This window comes from Ursus arctos, unplaced genomic scaffold (genome assembly GCF_023065955.2).
Source record: "Ursus arctos isolate Adak ecotype North America unplaced genomic scaffold, UrsArc2.0 scaffold_17, whole genome shotgun sequence".
NCBI lineage: Eukaryota > Metazoa > Chordata > Mammalia > Carnivora > Ursidae > Ursus > Ursus arctos.
In genome coordinates, this window is record NW_026622841.1 from 17,637,982 (window position 1) to 17,657,253 (window position 19,272).

Here is a 19,272-nt window from a genome sequence, read left to right on the forward strand (position 1 = left end):
TAGGCCAAACTGGGTTTGCCTCCTGGGTTACTCTCACGGGGAGACAGTCTAGGGCAGCAGCTAGGTGAGGAACCCGAGGTCAGCAGAAAAAGCTGACCTTCCCTTAACTCAGCCCCAGGACTGCCGGCCAAGGAGAGGTGCAGGGGGAGCCCTCAAAGAGCACAAAGGAGGCCTGAGCTGCTTCCCAGGGGTACTGGCTAAATCCGAGGACATAGGCTTCTTCCCTGTTTGTGAGCTAGGAAAGCAGGTGATGGTCCCGCAGCTTCCCCCCACCCCCACGCCATAGCTCCCCTCCCTGCCCCAGCTGCCAGAGGCGTATATGCCACATCTTCTTTATCCATTCATCAGTCCATGGACATTTGGGCTCTTTCCATAGTTTGGCTATTGTTGATAATGTTGCTGTAAGTATCGGGTGCATTTATCCCTTCAAATCTGTATTTTTGTATCCTTTGGATAAATACCTAGTAGTGCAATTGCTGGGTCATAGGGTAGCTCTATTTTCAACTTTTTGAGGAACCTCCATACTGTTTTCCAGAGTGGCTGCACCAGTTTGCTTTCCCACCAACAGTGTAAGAAGGTTCCCCTTTCTCCACATCCTTGCCAACATCCGTTGCTTCCTGTGTTGTTCATTTTAGCCGTTCTGACAAGTATGAGGTGGTGTCTCATCGTGGTTTTGATTTGTATTTCCCTGATGCTGAGTGATGTGGAGTATCTTCTCATTCGTCTGTTAGCCATCTGGATGTCTTCTTTGGAAAAGTGTCTGTTCATGTCTTCTGTCCATTTCTTAACTGGATTATTTGCTTTTTGGGTGTTGAGTTTGATAAGTTCCTTATAGATTTTGGATTCTAACCCTTTAGCAGATATGCCATTTGCAAATACCGTCTCCCATTCTGTAGGCTGCCTTTTAGTTTTGTTGATTGTTTCCTTCGCTACATGGAAGCTTTTTATATAGATGAAGGGGTATAGGTTTCTATGTAGACATAAGTTTTCAACTCCTTTGGGTAAAAACCAAGGAACATGATTGCTGGATCATGTGGTAAGAGTATGTTTAGTTTTGTAAGAATCAACCAAACTGTCCTCCGAAGTGATTGTACCATTTTGTACTCCCCCCAGCAGTGTATGAGAGTTTCTGTTTCTCCACATTCTCACCAGTATTTCGTTGCTGTCAGGGTTTTGGATTCTGGCCATTCTAATGGGTGTGTAGTGATATCTTGTTGTTTTAGTTTGTGTTTCCCTAATGATCTATACAGTGGAGCATCTTTTTGTACACTTACTTGCCATCTGTATACCTTTGTTGGTGAGGTATCTATTATGATCTTTGACCAATTTTTTTTTGTTTTCTTTTTATTGTTCTGTTTTAAGTGTTTTTTGAACATTTTGGATAGCAGTCCTTATCAGATGTGTCTTTTGCAAATGTTCTCTCCCTGTCTGTGGCTTGTCTTCTCATTCTCTTGACATTATCTTTTGCAGAGCAGAAGTTTTCAATTTTAATGAAGTCCAGCTTACCAATTATTTCTTTCATGGATCATGTCTTTGGTATTGTCTCAAAAAAGTGTCACCACACCCAAGGTCATCCAGGTTTTCTCCTTTCTTATCTTCTAGTTTTACAGTTTTGCATTTACATCTAGGTCTCTGATTCATTTTGAGTTAATTTTTGCGGAGGGTGTTAGGTCTATGTCTGGATTCATTTTTTTTGCATGTGGATATCCAGATGCTTCAGCCCATTTGTTGAAGAGACCAGCTTTGTTCCATCGTAATGCCTTTGCTCCTTTGTCAAAGATCAGTTGAGTATATTTAAGGAGGTTCACTGTGTTTTTGTGTTAACTTTTTACTATGTAAATTCTCAAACTCATACAAAAGGAGAGAAAATGAAAATCAGTCCCCCTGTAGCTGTCACCCAGCTTCAATAATTATCCATGTTTGGTCTGTCTTTTTATCTACATTCTTCCCTGTCACCTCATGGAAGTTTCAAAAAGCAAGTTCCAGATGGAGCCCTACAACTCAATAACAAAAAACCAAATAACCTGATTAAAATATGGACAAAGGACCCGAATAGGTATTTCTCCAAAAAAGATAAACAAATAGCCAACAAGTACATGAAAACGTGTTCAACATTACTAATTATCAGAGAAATGCAAATTAAAACCAGAATGAGAGATCATCTTACAACTTCTGGGATGGCTATTATCAAAACATCAGCAATAACAACCAAAGATGACAAGTGTTGTTGAGGAAGTGGAGAAACGCACCCTGAACACTCTTGGTGGGAATGCAAAAATGGGGTAGCTGCTGGAGAAAACAGTATGGAGCTTCCCCCCCAAAATTAAACATGGAACTACCATATGACACAGAAATCCCACTTCTGGGTATGTATCCAAAGGAAATGAGATCGGTATCTCGAAGAGATATCTACACTCCAATGTGTGTTGTTCGTTCCAGTGTTATTCACAATAGCCAAGATAGGGAAACAGACCTAAGGGTCTGTCAAAGGATGAATGGATAAAGGAGATGTGGGATAGATACATGATGGAATATTATTCAACCATCAAAAAGATGGAAATCCTGCCACTCATGACAACATGGGTCAACGAACCAGAAGGACATTATGCTGAATGAAATAAGCCAGATGCAGAAAGATGAATACTGCGTGATCTCACACGTGGAATCTAAAACAGTTGAACTCAAAGAAGCAGGACTAGAATGGTAGTTACCAGGAGCTGGGGGCTGGGGGAGATGGGGAGACGTTGGTCAAAGGGTACAAATTTTCAGTTATAGGATGAATGCGTTCTGGGGATCTAATGTACAGCATAGTGGTTAGAGTTAGTAATACTCTACTGTATACTTGAAAATTGTTACGAGAATAGATTTTAAATGTTCTCACACTGAAAACGTCCACACACACACAAAAGATAACTGTAAGATGATGGATGTGTTAATTAACTTGATTGTGGTGACCATTTCACAGTGATTATGTATATCAAGTCATCACATTATACACCTTAAAAAATCACATCATACAACCTAACTATATACAATGTATTTGTCAATCATACTTCAAGAAAACTGGAAAAAAAAACAAATTCCAGACAGTATATCATCTCCTCTATAAACATCTAGTGTATATTTCTAATTAAGAAAGACTTTTTGAAATATAACCACAATACCATTATCACCCCTAACAACCAGTCTGTGATCAGATTTTCCCAATCGTCTCAAAAATGTGGTTTTATAGTTGTTTTGTTCAAACATGATCTAAACCAAGTCCAGATATTAGATTGATATGGCTCTGAAGTCTCTTTCACTTTTATAAAAAAGCAACCAAAAAACCACATTTGTGGTCAGGAGGGCCTGGCTCCAGCCCATGGCAGCAGCAGGACTGAGCCCTTCACCATCCCTGCCCTGTGGCCCTTGGCACCATCCGCCACCCACGGAGCACTCTGAATACGTGCTTGCCAACATCTTTAGTTTGAAATCCACTTCCATCCGGGAGGTGCAGTGGCTGGCATCCGAGCTCTTTGTTTCTGTGTGCACGCACCTGACACTATGCAGTAGGCCATCAGTAACCCCACTGGATGAACCTGTTCGTTCAGATCCTTTCCTAACAGTGGGTTTTTAGGGAAAGAAGAGCTAGCTGGCAGTTAGAGCATGGGTGCAAAGATTTCAAACAGCAAATGAAGGAATTGTAACACCAATATACTTGGGTCAGGCATGGTTTTCATGTATTCACTCACTTATTCTTCACAGTAACCCTATAAGAGCAGGTACCATACTCTCCGCGCCGTAGAGGAGGACTCGGAGGTATAGGCTGGTGAAAGGACTTGTGCAAGGTCGCACAGCTAGAAGGTACAGAGGCAGGGAGAGAACCCAGGCCATCTGGCTTTTTCCCTCTGCACCGTGTGCTTGGGACCCCAGAACACAAGCTCTGTGGGTTTAGTTGTGGGCAACACACAAGGGGACCTCGACAGAGAGGCAAGGAGCTGACTATGATGTTTGGATGGGCAGGACCAGAAAATGCACACACACTGGCCCAGCATGGGGCCTCACAGAGCCCAAGGGGGGCATTGGGCTGGGGTGGAGGAGGTGGGGGAGTGGGCCCGCTGCAAGAGGGGCAGAAAGGCCAATGGAGGTCCCACAGCTCGGCAGGAAGCCCAGCATCACTTTGCCTGGGGCAGTGCCCTCAGCCAGATTTTCAGCCAGGAAGTGCAAACACTCTAGAAGCCAAAACCCCATTGTTAAATGACTGAAAACAAGAGATCTAAAAACAGCAATCAGCAAAGTATAAAAACAGGGTTTCTGGGGGCCAAATCTAAGGTCATGCTTCGCATTTCTTAGCTTCTGGCTCTGCCTATTTGAGCAGCTGCTGCAGGGGATGAGTGGTCAGGAGGGGGCCCTGTGGCCTCCTAGAGTCAAGGCCAGGCCTCCGAAGGAGCCTGCCTCCTGTCAGCGGGGGACCCAGTGGACTGGAAGGAACTGGCTTAATAAATGTTTCTACTTTGGCATTTGGAGGAGGGCAGACCCCGGCCAGGCCTCAGATCCCTCCAAAGTGCAGTGGGGCCCACTGACACTTCCCTGACCTTTCCAAGGTGTTCTCAAGACACCTGCTACCTGGGGGCCACGGGCTGAAGCCACTGCTATGAAAGTTGGTGACCTTCTAAATCCGGATCAGTTAATGAACCTGGCTGGCCCGGGGGTCCTAGAGGCTGCACCCTCTGTGGTGGCTTCTGCCAAATTCCTCTTTTTGTTTTTGATTCCCTTTTCCCTCCTCCTCCCCTTCCCATTATGCCTGACATTTCTAAGGCCAAGGTTTGTTACAAGCAATTAGCCTGTGTCAGGGATCTGGGGAGATGAGCTCGTGCCAAGACACAGGCCGAGGTAGAAAAAGCATGAGTCTGGAGGACTGCCTACAAGCTGGCTGCCAAGAGGGTCCTGGAGCATTGGTCCCGCACAGACCACCCAGCCCTGCACTGACAATGGGGTGGGAAGCTCCCAGGTGAGCCCAGGGTGTGGGAACCCCGGCGCTGTGCAGCCCAGATGGGAGTCTCACCCACTGCTCTGGGGCCCTCTCCTTACTTCTAACCTAGAAATTCATCCTCCCAACCTGAGCCTCCGAGTCCCTGGAAGGGCTCAAGGGTCAGAGTCCATGGCCTCTTTCCAATCTTTGAAAAGGTGGTGGCGGGGGGGGGGGGGGGGATTATGCATTTATCCGTAATAAGCTATACAGGCTGACCAAACATATGTATATATATTTCAATTTTTCCTGGAATTATTCATCCACTCTGTGTGGTTGTCTAGACGCTCAGTTATCAATTTTGTGTGCTGACTAATACAAACAAGGAACATAAAATTTCTGAATCAATGCATTTTATGGGGTAGACAGTGTCTCTCGCAGGTGGGATCCTCCATGGGAACCATGAGGGAGGAGGGAGAAGTACCAAATCTTCTGGCCATTCAGTGCCTCCTTCCCCAGTTCAGTCTCAGGTGTTTCCTGATCCCACCAGCTACCCCACCAGGCTTCCATCCTCAGGCCTCACAAGGGGCATGTCTAGCCATTCAAACCCAATCATTAGAGTCTTGAGTTTAAAACTCCACCATTCAAATCCAACCTTTGGTTTCAATGACCTCATCTCTTTGATGCTGGGATCCCAACTTAAGAAATCAACGCATGCTCCTGAGGGAGAGTGAGGGCTCACCTAACACTTCCAGGTCACAAAGGAGGACTTCCGTGGTAGCTTTCTTGAGATAGTGTCCATCTTTGGTGTGGAGCCACAGGGGGCATTTCAGGAAGACAAGGAAACAGGAAGGCCATGTGAGCTGCCTAAGGTCACACACGGGGTTGTGACCTGCACTCCGGCACAGGACTCTTCCCACTTTGAGAATTTCAGTGGCTCCCGGCCATTTGCACTCAATCCACGTTCCACCCACAATCCATGAAGGGAATATAAAAAGAGAGGCTGGAATAACGAGAGGATCCAGAAACCCAGAAATACCCCATTTTAGCAAACAGTGCTCTCATGAAAGCCACTTGCAGCGCTGCTAGGAACTCCACCGATGACGGAAGCTGCCTGCCTTTTGAGACAGTGGAGGGCATGGGAGGAACAAAGAAAAGGAGACAGGGAGGGAAAAATCTTGGCAGAAACTGAGACCATGGAGGGCTAAGTGGCCACCGGACCTCTTAGTGTCAGGCATCCGTTCTCTCGAGTGGGCAACGGAGCCCCCTGTCCTGTCTTGTCCCCAGGAAGGGTGTGAATCTGCCTCAATGCTTGGGTTACCTGACCCCCCCCCCCCCCGCCCCATGCCTGGGTCAGGTAGCCTGGGCCACCCTGACTGATGGCACCCCCAACACCTCTCCTCTTCTTCTACTGCTGCTGCAAGTAACACTGTTTTCCTTCATCTCTTCTGACCCGCACTGGACTCCCTCCACCCCCAGAAGTTTCCAGACCATGCAGTGGTGCTCTGGCTCAAACGTTCCATTGCTGAAGCCTAGAGAAGCCCTCTTCAGGACTGCCCAAAACAGAACAGAGGTGACCATCCAGCGTCTCCTTCCCCACTCTCAGTGCCTTTGCAGATTTTTCAGGGTGATATAGTGACATGATGGTTTTTACAACCACGGCCAAAAAAGAAGAAAAATTAGAGGAAGCAGCAAGGAATATGCAGTTGAAACATCAGTGAAAAGGGCCCTCATTAATGTGTTCACCAGTCAACAACACAAGCTCCTCCCAGGGGTTAGAGAGTGGGCTGCTCCACCAGCCCCTCCCTGTGGTGAGAACCCACTGGATGGCTTGCCCCTCCTCAGTCCTAGTGCCTGCCTCTTATACTGGGACCATCTGTAGGTGGTGACAGGTCTAAAGCACCAAACCTAACTGAACTCCTTCCTTGCTCTATTTGGAGTCTGGTGATTTTGAGTCTCTTCAAGGGATGGGGGGAAGGAAGAACCCATTTGCCCCCCAGGCTTCAGTAAGAACACCGTCCAAACCTGGCATCCTCACATGCCAGTGGTACCTTCATTGGAGGGGCAAGGAACAGAAAAGGCTAGTATGAATGACCTAGACCTGCTGGGTACTTGTAGTTATCTGTGAATTGGGAGAGGGGGTGTAAATGGGGGGGCAGGTATAGCACCCCAAAAATGATAGCTGAAGTTCCAAAGATTGAGTAGAAACCAGGGAAAGCTTTCTTCCTTCTCTACCCCTCTTGCTAAACAAAACGAAACAAAAATAGGCAATTAGCCAGTATCACCTTTTACGTTTAACAGTAGTCTAGGAACAGCCAGTCCCAGGAAGTGGGGACAGCATCTAGCCCCAGCCTCCCTGAGAACTTGTTAGAAACACAGATGCCTGGCCCCACCCCAGACCCCATGCATCAGAACCTCCGGGGGTGGGATCAGCAAGCCCTGGGGGTGAGGCAGGTGTTCACTCCAGGTTGAGGAGTCCCTCACCTGGAGCTTACCCCTCCCCCCCAGTTTCCTGCATTTGGGGCCGTTCAAACTGGAGTGGAAGACACTCCGAACACGCACTCCGAGCCCCCAGCTGCTCTTGCCCATTTACACGCCTTTGCCTTCCATTCCCTGTGCCGCCTTACTGGGCATCATACTGGCTCCCCTGCGTTTCCTAGCTTTCTTTCAAAATCTGAGTCGTCTTTCTTCCTCTGAAGACCCCTGAGCCATCAGCCCTGCTCTGAAGCCACAGACACTAACATCTGTAACTCCCATTCTGCACTTGCCGGTCTATTTTAGATAGTCATTTCCCCAACAGGCTAGCCGTGCCTTGGGGGGCAGCACCCTTGCCCTGGAATTTCCCCTGTCTCCCGCCCCGTGACCCCATGCACACCCTGGGTGATCTCAGGTGGTGGGCCCAGAAAGCTTTTTCTCCAAAGGCGATCCCCGAGCCAGTGTGTAAATCAAAAAGGATGGCCTGGGGGCACGGGGACCTCACAGTTTCCTCCTAGGATCTTCCTCCCAGCACACAGCCCAGGGAGCAAGCCCTCCCCTTCAGGCCCCTTCATGTTATTCCCCACGTGGATTAGAGGCTGAACACAAACAGAATACAAAAGACAAAAGACAGGGAGCTTTCCTTGCTGTCAGAGTCTATAAAAGTCTTGGAAGTGACAGCAGGAGCTCTTGCCTGCTGCTGCCGCCCTGAAATCCAGAAAGAATCAATTTCAGACCCAGGGCCAAATAGTGCCCCAGGGGGCGTGCCTGTGACAGGCACTGACTCCGCCCCCGCCAGAGATCTGGAGTCGGGGAGGGAGGGGCGGGGAGGAGGGGGCGTCCCGAGGTTTACAAAAGCAATGCACACCTCGTTCCGCCCCCTCCTTTTCACTGGCTCCTATCGCTCTGTCCCTTCTCTGCAACCCGCTTCAGTCCTCATCAGAGCCACAACTAAGATAAATCATTTTCTTTCTTGCCCCATGAAAGCCAGACCATGACCCCTGGATAGGGACTGTGCCATCTTTCCCTTTGGATCCCAAGTCCCCTAAAAACAGGTACGTTGTCAGTACGTGCTTGCAGGTCATAGATAAAGACTGTTCAGGGTTCCAGAAATTACATTGATTTATCCTTATGGATTGCAAGAAGGGAATTATTTTTCAGGGGCCAGCGAGTGTGTGAGCATGTGTGTGCATGCTGAGACATCTCAAGACACAATGTTAGTTTTATTTGCTTACTTATTTATTTCAGGAATATTGTTCATCCTGTAAGTTAACCTTCTCCATTTGGTAGAAACAGGGAGCTCCTAGGCTAGGATTGCCAGATTTAGCAAATAAAAGCACAGGGCATCTGTAAATTTGAATTTCAAATAAATAGCAAATAATTTTTAATATAAATATATCCCAAGTATTGCATGGGACATATGTATACTAAGACCGTGTTTGTTGTTTATCAGAAATCCAAATCTACTGAGTATTTTATCTGGCAGCTCTGTTTGTATTTTATCTGGCAAAATACGGTCTGAGGACAATTCAAGTAGAGAAGGGTAAGGGGACTCTGGTAGAAGAAGAAGAATAACTAAAAATTGTATTATATTTTATTATACTTTTTTTTAAAAGGAACAAAACCAAAAATTGCTTCTGCAACACATTTCTTAAAAGCAGAAATTAGGCTCCTTTTATGTGAGTGCAAAGGTAGGTGCCAAGCTGGGGTCTCAGATGGAGTGATTTTAAATCTCAGAAAGAGCTTAGCTGTTTTTGTAAAAAGGAAAGTTGGCAAGTGATTAGTGCCGATGTGGCCCAGCTGCTCTTTTGTACTTTGAAAGAAACAATTAAAATGGCTGGGACATTAAACTTTAAAGAGCTGTGTCGTTCATATTCAGAAGCTAATTTTAAAAGGAGCCTGATACCTGGGAGAGGAAGGGACATTTCTGAAAGGACATGATTTCTGTCCAACTCTTTGGTCTTGAAGACTACATTTTGGACAATCATTTTAAATAGTTCACAGGTATTATAGATAAATAGACAAATACCAGGGTAAGAAAGTTTTCTCTTGCTTGGGCATGAAGAAACAAGAGGCAAAATTAATTTTTTCCACATTTTAGATTGTAAAAGGCACAATCGGAGAAATAGAACACATTCTGGAAAAGACAGAATCAGAACGAGTTTTCCACAAATTGCTGAGCTCCCCTGTGATGGGCCACACGCTGGGGTAAAGAGAAAAAAAAGCAAATGAACAAAGCAAATCCCTGCCTTGGAGGAATCTCACATTTAAGTGGGGAGGACGGAGCTCTCAGCAAAACCAGCTCCCTACGGAGGTGAGACAGTGTGCAGCCCGTGTTCAAAGTGGGAGTTCTGTGTGGGACATGGGCTCAGACCCAGCCCTGCCGCTTGGGCCATGTCTGAGCCTTGGTTTCTACATTTGTAAAATGGGAATAAAGGTGGGATTACTTCATCGGATCATGAGGACTAACTCGAGAAGCAGAGTGCGTAGTGTGATTCCTGCCATATGGCATGGGCTGCATACATAGTAGCTCCTGTTACAAGTATTGACATAGCCTTTGGGATTTATGGGAGCACAGGGCAAGGAGACCGTCACTCTGCTTGGCCACAGAGGTGGGGAGAGCATGGCAGGCAGCTCCCCAGGGACTGGTCTTAAAGGAGAGTAGGACGTTCTCAAGTAGCTGAGGGCATCTCTTCACGGGGCATGGAGGGAGAGGGGCGTGTACAATGGTGGGCATGTGGCGTGGCTGTCACATGGGGACTGACAGTGTTTGGGACAGCAGATGATCACAGGCCTTATAAACCATGCCGTGTGCTTGATCTTCTAGAGACTCAGGAAACTCTGGCAGACTTCAAGGAGGGCAGGCACATAACCTGCATTTCTTACAAAATCTTTAATAGCAGGGTGAACACGAATGGGAAGGAGGCCACAGGAAAGGGAATGAGACAATTTAAGTGGTCATTTCAGTGACCTACAAAGAAGGTGAGGACTGAATTCTGTTGGTGGCCCTGCAGGTGAAGAATATAGTAGTGACCCCGAAGATAACTCAGGGTGTTCATCACAGGGCTTGGGGGCCAACTGGGAATGAGAGGTGAGGGAAAGAAGAGGCTCAGGATGACTCCCCGGTTTCTGACTTGGGTAACACGGGTGAGGGTCCCGTTCACTAAATGGAAAACAGATTTGGAGACGAGGATGGGAAGATAGATGTGGATAATGCATTCCATTTTTATTTACTGAATTTGAGATGCTTATGGGACATTCAGGTGGAGATCTCTGCCTAAGAAGTCCAAAGAAACAGGGGTTTGGGAGGGACATCTGTCTGGAGAGAGGGCGTATAGGTGGCAGCTGCAGTGTGAACTTAGATCAGATGGAAGAACACCAAGGGTTAGCCCATGAAGCAGATGGGGAAAAAATAGCCAAAGAGATGGGAGAAAACCACTAGAGCCTGGAATTTTAGCCTGAAAAAGACCAGGTTTCAAGAAGATTTTCCCAAAAGTGTCTTTTGGATGCCACACTGTGTTCCAAAAGATGTCCTTTCAGTTTGGTGGCCGTTGATGGCCCTAGAGTGGAGGCGTCAATGGGATGGAGCCTTGTGGCAGCGAGAGAACTATTTTGCATCTAAAAGCTGCAAAAGGCAACCACATCCAGCTCTGCTCAATAGAGTAATGCAGGGGCACAGAAAGAAAACTTAACATTTCAAAAGAAATCAGACAGGATTTCATTGAAACCTTCACTCTCGTCCAAGTTAAAATGGTCAGGCCTCTGAAATGTAGACAGAAGATAGTTCTATGAGCTCTAGCTTAACTCAGAGAGAGTATATTTCACAGGAATATTCACACAACTGCAGACTCTGTGAATAATCTCACCCTATAGCCATTTGCAGATAACTAGGAAGGATAATAAGTTGAATCTCATCTTGGAGGAAAGAGTGAACCTACCGAGATTTCACCACAGCAATGGCACCCCCACCCTTCACCACCCCTATGGTCAATGCAACAGTTAGTTTCCATATTTTTTTCATCAATCAATATTTATTAAAGGACTGGTACATGTGGGGCCCTATGCTAAGCATCGTGGATGCCATTATGGATGCATTACGAATATGCCTTGTGCCTGGCACGATATAATACTCAATAAATATTTGTTATGGCTGTTGTGTAAGATATCCAGCATGGCTCCAGGTTCCAAAAGTTTATAGCCTTGTTGGAGAGGGGAGAAATAGACAAGGACGACAGCTCGGGAGCTATCCAAGCTCTGCAGAAACATAGTTATATCATGAGCTTGGCACAAAGGAGGGGTTCTATCAATAGTGGTTGAATGAAGACACTGCATTGATGAAAGGTCATGTCCCTATCTTATGCTGGAGAATAGCAGAGAATTGGAGAAAGTGGCAGATGGGAGAAGCCTTTGCAAAAGAGCTGGGCCCTGATCTGAGTCTTATTTTATCCATTCGCTGTGTGGGTGCCCTTCAGATTGTGTGAGAGTTCTGTCTCAGGCGGCAGTCGCCTGTATGGATCAGCTATGAGATCTGTGTGGCTCCCCAGGCACAGACCGTACCCAGATGGACACTTGCTGAAGCTTTTGCGAGCAACCATAATAACAATCATATTGCCGTGTTCTGCTCCATGCTGAAAAATGTCCACTGTCAGACACATTTCCTCCTCCTCCTCCTCCTTCTCCTCCTTCTCCTCCCCGCCCCACCCCCGACCCCGAGTCTTAGATCGTTTGCTGGCATGGTTTTCCCGAATGGGTCACTTGTGTATTATTTGTAATAACAGACATTAAGGTTACCATAATTATCCTGTCACCTTTTGTCAGGGTTTAGGGCACAGGACGGTTCCCACTGAGGTCTCAACCACTGCTCCCGGCTGCCTGGCCAACTGGAAGGCCACTGGAGTAACTTCCCTGACCTCTAGCTGACCTGCAGGGATCAATGAACAATTAATTACTATCATCCCACTCTGGGAGAGATAGCGCACTGCCATTTCTCAATTACAACTGGACATGTCCCTTAGCTGACAGCTGCCTGTCCGCCAAGACTAGCCCCCTCCTGGTTCCAACCCCACCAACACCACACACACCCACACACACGCACAGAGGAACACACAGGGCCCAGATCAGACCACACCCATCCCCTCAAGTATACCTACCAACTCGTACCATCACACCAGTGCCCCAGACCATGCTCGCCACCCAGCCACCCAGAGCACCCACACCTGCAATCCCATTGGAGTCTGATCCAGGTCACACCCACAGTCTGTGCCAATGGTATGTAATAGGTGGCCCCTACTCCAGTGTTGTCTAAGGCGAGGGGTGGCCCACTGCAAAGCCAGGACTCAGGAAGATTTTGTCTTCAGTCTACTTCCTGTGACATCTCTACCAACAAAACCTTTGGTATTTTCCACCATCAGCTCTTCCTCTGTCTTCAATGTGCCCTGTATTCTGCACTCTCTCTCCAGTCACCCCAACCACATAACCTAGACCTTTCCTAGCCCTTCCCCATAGAACAAAATCCTCTCCTTTCAAGGCTGCCTTCTCCCCACCCCTAGGAAGTGACTAAAGGCAAACGGATCCACTCACACTGAGATGGTCATGGCTGCTGGTATCTTTAGGTACCACTCTTGTAGTTAACTAGGGCTTTTTATCTTAAGTTAAAAAGAGTAAATGTGGTGGCACCTTCAGGGGCTCTCGTTCAGCCTGGAGATGGGAGGGGGCTGTGTTTGGTTACAGAGGCTCTGAGAACACTCAGATCTCACTAGGTGTGTTTTTTCTACTTTATTTTCACAATAAACTATCTGCAATGGTTTATTTCTTTGGAAAGATCCACAGATGCCTTAACTAAGACATTTTTGATTATATGCAACAGAAACCCAGCTTAGAAAGGAGGCAGGACCTACAGCTTCACTTGATTTGGAAGCCTGAAGAATATCTAACTCAGGCTCTAGCAAGGGCTCCAAGTGTTTGAACAAAGTCAGAACGACCTGATCTCTGATTTTCTCAGCCCTGGCTCTCTTCCCAGCCTGGACTTTTCCATAAGGGCTCCGGCAACCTCCCCAGGCTTACATTACCCGCACAGTTAGCAATCTCTGCCCACAACTTAGCCGCTAGTTCTCAGAAAGAGAAGTTCCAGTGAAAGCCCCAGGACTGTCTCTTGGTCTAACTTGAATCAGTCCCCATCCTTGAACCCATCACTAGCCCTAAGCTTAGCTTAGGGAGGCCAGTGACTGTGTAGAGGAACTGGCAAAAACAAAGAAGCAAACAAACAAACAAAACAAAAACAAAAAAACTCATCTTAAGAAAGTATGTAACATCCTGATGAGAATACCTGGCACATAGGAGTGCTCTCAACTCTTACGGTTAGTAAAGGGACACAGAAAAGAGCAGTATTGGGATAAACATTTCCAGGCCCTTTCCCCACCCTGTCATGTGCTTCTCCAGCCAGAGGAGGAAAGGCTGATTTGCTCGGTGAGATCAAAGAGAACCAGGCAGGGGGCACCTGGGTGGCGCAGTCGGTGAAGTGTCCGACTTTTGATTTTGGCTCAGATCGTGATCTTAGAGTCCGGAGATCAAGCCCCACATTGGGTGCCCCACATTGGGCTCCCCACTCAGTGGAGAGTCTGCTTGAAGAGTCTCTTTCTCTCTCCCTCCACCCCTTCCCCTGCTCTCTCTTTTTCTGTCTTTCTAAAATAAATAAATAGATCTTTAAAACAAGAGAGAGAGAAGGAGAAACAGGCAGATGCACTGAGCCATGCCTGATGGGATCCAGGTCCCTGAGTGGAACATGGATGTGTCTTGCTAGTTCTCACCTAGACCTGCTGGCTTCATCTGATGCTTGCTGCCCTCCTCCCCTTCCTGCCCCCATCCTCCCTTGAGGGAGGATCCCTCTCTTTCGTGTGCCTGTGGCTGAGTGTAAGTGTTCAGACCATGGAGCCAAGGGGAAAATCCTGCAGGGAGCCCTGTGCTTCTGGTAATATAATCGATTCTTAGATCCTAGTTACCTCCTTAATGAATTAGAACCAAGACTTCCTCTTTCAATCGTAATAGCAATTTCCCTTCTTTTTCTTCTCCTTCATCATCATCATCCTCATACGGGCCCTCTCCCCACACCAGAAGCAGCAGGGGGCAGCAGTAACTGTGGTCTCTCACTTTCCCTCCCGAGGAGAGAAGCCCGGCCCTGAAAGTCTCTTTACCGGGAACTGAGACTCATCCTCGGCAGAAAACACAAAAATAATTGGAAAGCCCTGTCTCCATCCTGCAGAAGCAGACCAGTCCCTTGGGCTTGGGCACTAAATCATACCACAAGCCCGTATATCTGCCCCAGCCAGAAAGAAAGCAATTGAAACCCAGTATTTAAAGGCGGTCTCAGATTTATTCCCCTTCTCGACAGCCTACAAAATGTTGGAGAATAGACCCTGCCTTTCTCTGGACGATAAAACAGGGTCTGCTGTCCAGGAATTGGCCCTGAGAAAGTTCATTGCTCATCCTCATGTGACCTTTCTAAGAAACAAAACTGCAGGCCCAAACTCCTGGTTTTAACAGTCTTCTCTTTCGCCCCATTTGCGAAGCAAGTATTCTTGCTAGCATCCTGAGATCCTTCACTTTCTGTGCATTTTAATGGAGATAAACCTTACCGGCTAGCTGTGTTTAAACAATGCCCCGTCTTCTTTCCTGGACCCTAACTTAACATGGTCCCAGAAAGGATTTCTAAGGGCAAATATTTTGGCTTGTTTCCACTCCGAAAGCTTCCCTGTTGTTTGGACGTTGATGAACTAAAATCCAAAGTCCCCAGCCAATTTCCTCACTCCCCAACCTGACTTTGGAGGGTTGCTGGCTCCGTGTCAAGCTGATTACCTATGACAGGCAATTAGTCATCACGCCTTGTTTATGGGCGGGTAAACCCGTCCGCCCTGCAGGGCCAGACACAGGTCTGCCCCTTCGTTTCCCCACTGGCCATCTCCTCTGTCATTCGGGTCTCAGCCTAGAGGTCCCCTATTGCTGGCACATTCTTTGACACCTTATCCTGCTCCAGTGTTCTCCGGTGGGGCCCACATTAAGTCTCCTAGGGCCGCATGGCTGGGTGGCTGAAACAATAGGAATTTACTGTCTCGAAGTTCTGGAGGCCAGAAGTCTGAAATCTAGGTGGGTGTTGGCAGGGAAGAGTCCTTCTACGATCTGTTTCCAGCCTCTCCCCTTGGCTTGTAGATGGCTGTCTTCTTTTTTTGTGTTCACATTGTCTTCTCTCTATGTCTCTGTGTCCAAATGTTCCCTCTTATAAAGTCATATTAGATTAGGCCCCACCCTAATGACCACTTGAACTTGATTACCTCTGAAAAGAATTTTTCTCCTAATAAGGTCACATTTCTGAGGCATATGAATTGGAAGGTGACCCAATTCAACCCTTAACAGGGCCCTATCACTTTGCACCTATCATAAGATACTAACTGGCCATTCCTCTTCCACCCCCCTCACTGAGGGCAGGGACAGTGCCTGATTCTCCCCTCCATTCCCAGTGCCTATCCTAGGGCAGTTTGGGTTCATGACTTCCCATGCCTCCCTACTCCTCCTTTTCTTCCTCTCGTCATTCCGCTTGCTACTGCCAATGCAGGCCCTGGTGGCCACAGGGATTCCTGAACTGGCCAGAGCTGGAGTGGGGTGGAGGGGTGCTCCGAGCCCACCTGCTGGTGGCGGCACTGCTTTAATGACCCAGACACATCCTCCCCATCCGCTTCACCCTCCGGGGAGCTGCCACCACTGGGAATGCACGTCCCTCCTTGGCAGAGCGCACATCAAACTAATTCTCCGGCTCCATTTCTGCATCTAACCAGCGGTTCCAGGAACGCAGCCATGCACTCTAATGGGCCCCTGTCATTAGAGGCTTGGCAAACGCTCACACTCTGGGGCTCCCCAAAGCCCAGGAGAGCTGGCCAAGGGCTGAGAGGCACCAAGGCCATTTTCAAAAGCAAAGGGCAGCAGGCTCATAGTCGGACATTTTTTTAAACCTGCATTTATTTAGTAAATAATGTATGTTAATGCAACATATGCTATATTATGCAATAATTAGGGAAATAACCTGATCCCACTATCCCAGATTTCACTTGTCTTCCGCAGCGGCTCAGCAGGAATCCCACAGCCTCCTCCAGCAGAACCTTCTCCTTGGGTCCGTGAAAGGGTTGCAAATGTTGGAGGCCAGCCCCCCTGATCCCACAACCCTATCACTTGCTGAGCTGCCTGCCTTCCTCCCCATACCCCCCTTCTCACACCAAACCACCCACACCCTGCCATCTTCCAGAGATGCCCCTCAGAGCTGCAAGACCTCCCTGATCTTAACAGCCTGTAGTCATCTCCAGACTTGTAAAATCACCTCATTCCAGGGTCATTCTGGCCCTAATTGACCTATAAGAGGCTACTGCAATTCAGCTGTTTCCCAGGCCTGTCTGCAAAGCAGATCACAGACTCACAGAGGCCCCTCTCTACCCTCTCTCTCCAGGGCACGAGGACGGTGCTAGGCACGGAGTCAGAATTACTCCAACTTCAGTTGACGAGAACCTTACTGTCAGATCAGGTGCGTGTTTGCTGGGGCTGGGGTGTATGTGGTAGGGGCGGAGGCGACTGACTGCAAAGGGGTGTGAGGGAACTTTCTGATGTGATAGAAATGTTCTAGTCCTGGAAAGGCTGAAGAGGCAAAGTGGGTGGTGACCAAGGCAGATCCCCCACACCTCGGTGGAATTCCCACAAACATCAGAGCCACAGACACTTCTTGGGGGAGACTGACCAGCCAAACTTAAGGACTGATTAGCCCTCATTTGAAACAACAGTGGAAAGGCATTTCTTAAATTATGGCCTGCTGAGCATAGTGTTTGGAGAGACATTAATATGCATTCCGTGAAGGAGAATTCGAAGTCAAATGAGTAAGAAATGGTGAGTGACATTTGAACAATTCTACTTACTAGAGTGCTCTTCGAAGTTTTCATGGTGTCAAGTGAATTATGAGTTTCCAAAATGTAGTTTGCCATGTTTCTTTTGACCGTGGAAGGTTGTTGTCGGTAGTGGTGGTGTTATGTATGTGTCGTGGGGGTCAAGGAGAGGGTAGGTAGTGGTTTTTGCCAAATGCTTGAGGAAAACCACAGAACAAGGTTTCAAACAAATACTGCTACACTGGGTAAAAGATAGGCTGAAAATTCAGATAAATTAATATGGTAGCCAGCCTCCACAATGGTATTAATCATTTTCTGTTGTTTCTGCCCACATACACTGACTTGTATAACCAATAGGAGTTTGCAGAAATGATGGAGTGTGACCACTGAGGCTAGGTCCTAAAAGACATCATAGCTTCGGCTTTGTTTTCTCTTGGGTCATTGACTCTGAGGAAAGCTAGCTGGCATGTCATGGGGAACCTGAGCCACCCTATGGGGGAAGTCCAAGTGGTGAAGAACTGAGGTGCACCGTCCACAGCTGGTACCGACCCCCCAGTCATGAGAATGCGCCATTTTGGAAGCAGATCCTCCAGCCTCAGTCAAGGCTTCAGATGATGGTAATCCCAGGTGTCACCTGACCTCATGAGAGACCATAAGCTGAAAGTACCCTTCTAGGCCATGTCAGAACTCCTGACCCAGAGGAGCTGTGTGAGATAATAAATGTTAATTATTGCCTTAAGCCGTCAGGTTTGAGGGTGATTTGTTATGCAACAATAGATAACAAATAGAGTTAAGCAGGATTTCCATGGTGTTTTAATGTAATGAGCCTTTGGGAACTCCTTTACAGCTTTCGAAATGAAGAGGAATGGCATTCTGGCTGTTAGGCGTCCCTCCCAATTACTGGGACAAAAGTCTGGAAGATCGAGAATCACCCCTTTCCCAACCCTTCAAGCTCTGTCTTGTCATTCAGCAAAACGAACAACAAAAACTTTTACTTGGGGATGTTTTCCTCAACTAACTGGAAGACCAGTGGTGACAGATTCTGATCTATGCCTTCTATAATTTCCTTTTCACGCACTGGTGCTAGAGGTACACCTCGTCCTTTACCTAATGTAAAGAGTTAGCTTGCGTTACGTTAATTTAGCTTTATAATGAGAACAGCATGGTATGACCTGCAACAGCCACCTGTCTGTCTTGGACTGTTAACCTCTGGCTGCAAGGACAAGGAGATCACCTGGGCAGAAGCTCTGGTTTTACCTACGGGTTGTGCTTATGGAGAAAGTAACTGCAATGCCCAGAGCATCTTCTGGCCCATCCATCAGCTTTCAGCCCATTCCCAGAGAGTCAACGAAATGACTGTCAAAATCCCACAAAGAAGGAAATCTTATCATCTTGGCAAGAAATCACATTACATTAATAGTTTAATGTTTGCTTTGCTGCTGTATGTTTTTGCTCTATCCTGAGGAAAATTTTGAGTTACCACCTCAAAGAGAAGGATATATGGTATAAAACAAGATATTTAAAGATTCAACACTAAATAATATTAATAACATGGTGATGTTTGGTCTGAATTTTCTTGGGGGAAAAAAAATCATGACTAGATAAATGTGATCACGAACCGCCAAGAGGAATAGGGGAGGCTGCATTTCCCTGAGCCTTGGAACAAGGCTAATACAATATTCTTTTTACAGAGCCCCTTTCTTGGAAGAAGAGCTCATAAAACTTTATCATACATATATTTGCTCTGCTAATGTAATCATTTAATCTCCCTCCTGCTTTTGTGAAGGCATCTTTACTACCATGCAGCAAGAACCCCAGACTAATTGTGTTTACAGAGGATGTCAAACCATCGTCTGGAAATGCCTGATTTTCTGAGGCAATTCAACAGTGAAAAACACCCCGTGATTTTTCTCTTTATCAAAAAACATTCTCAGG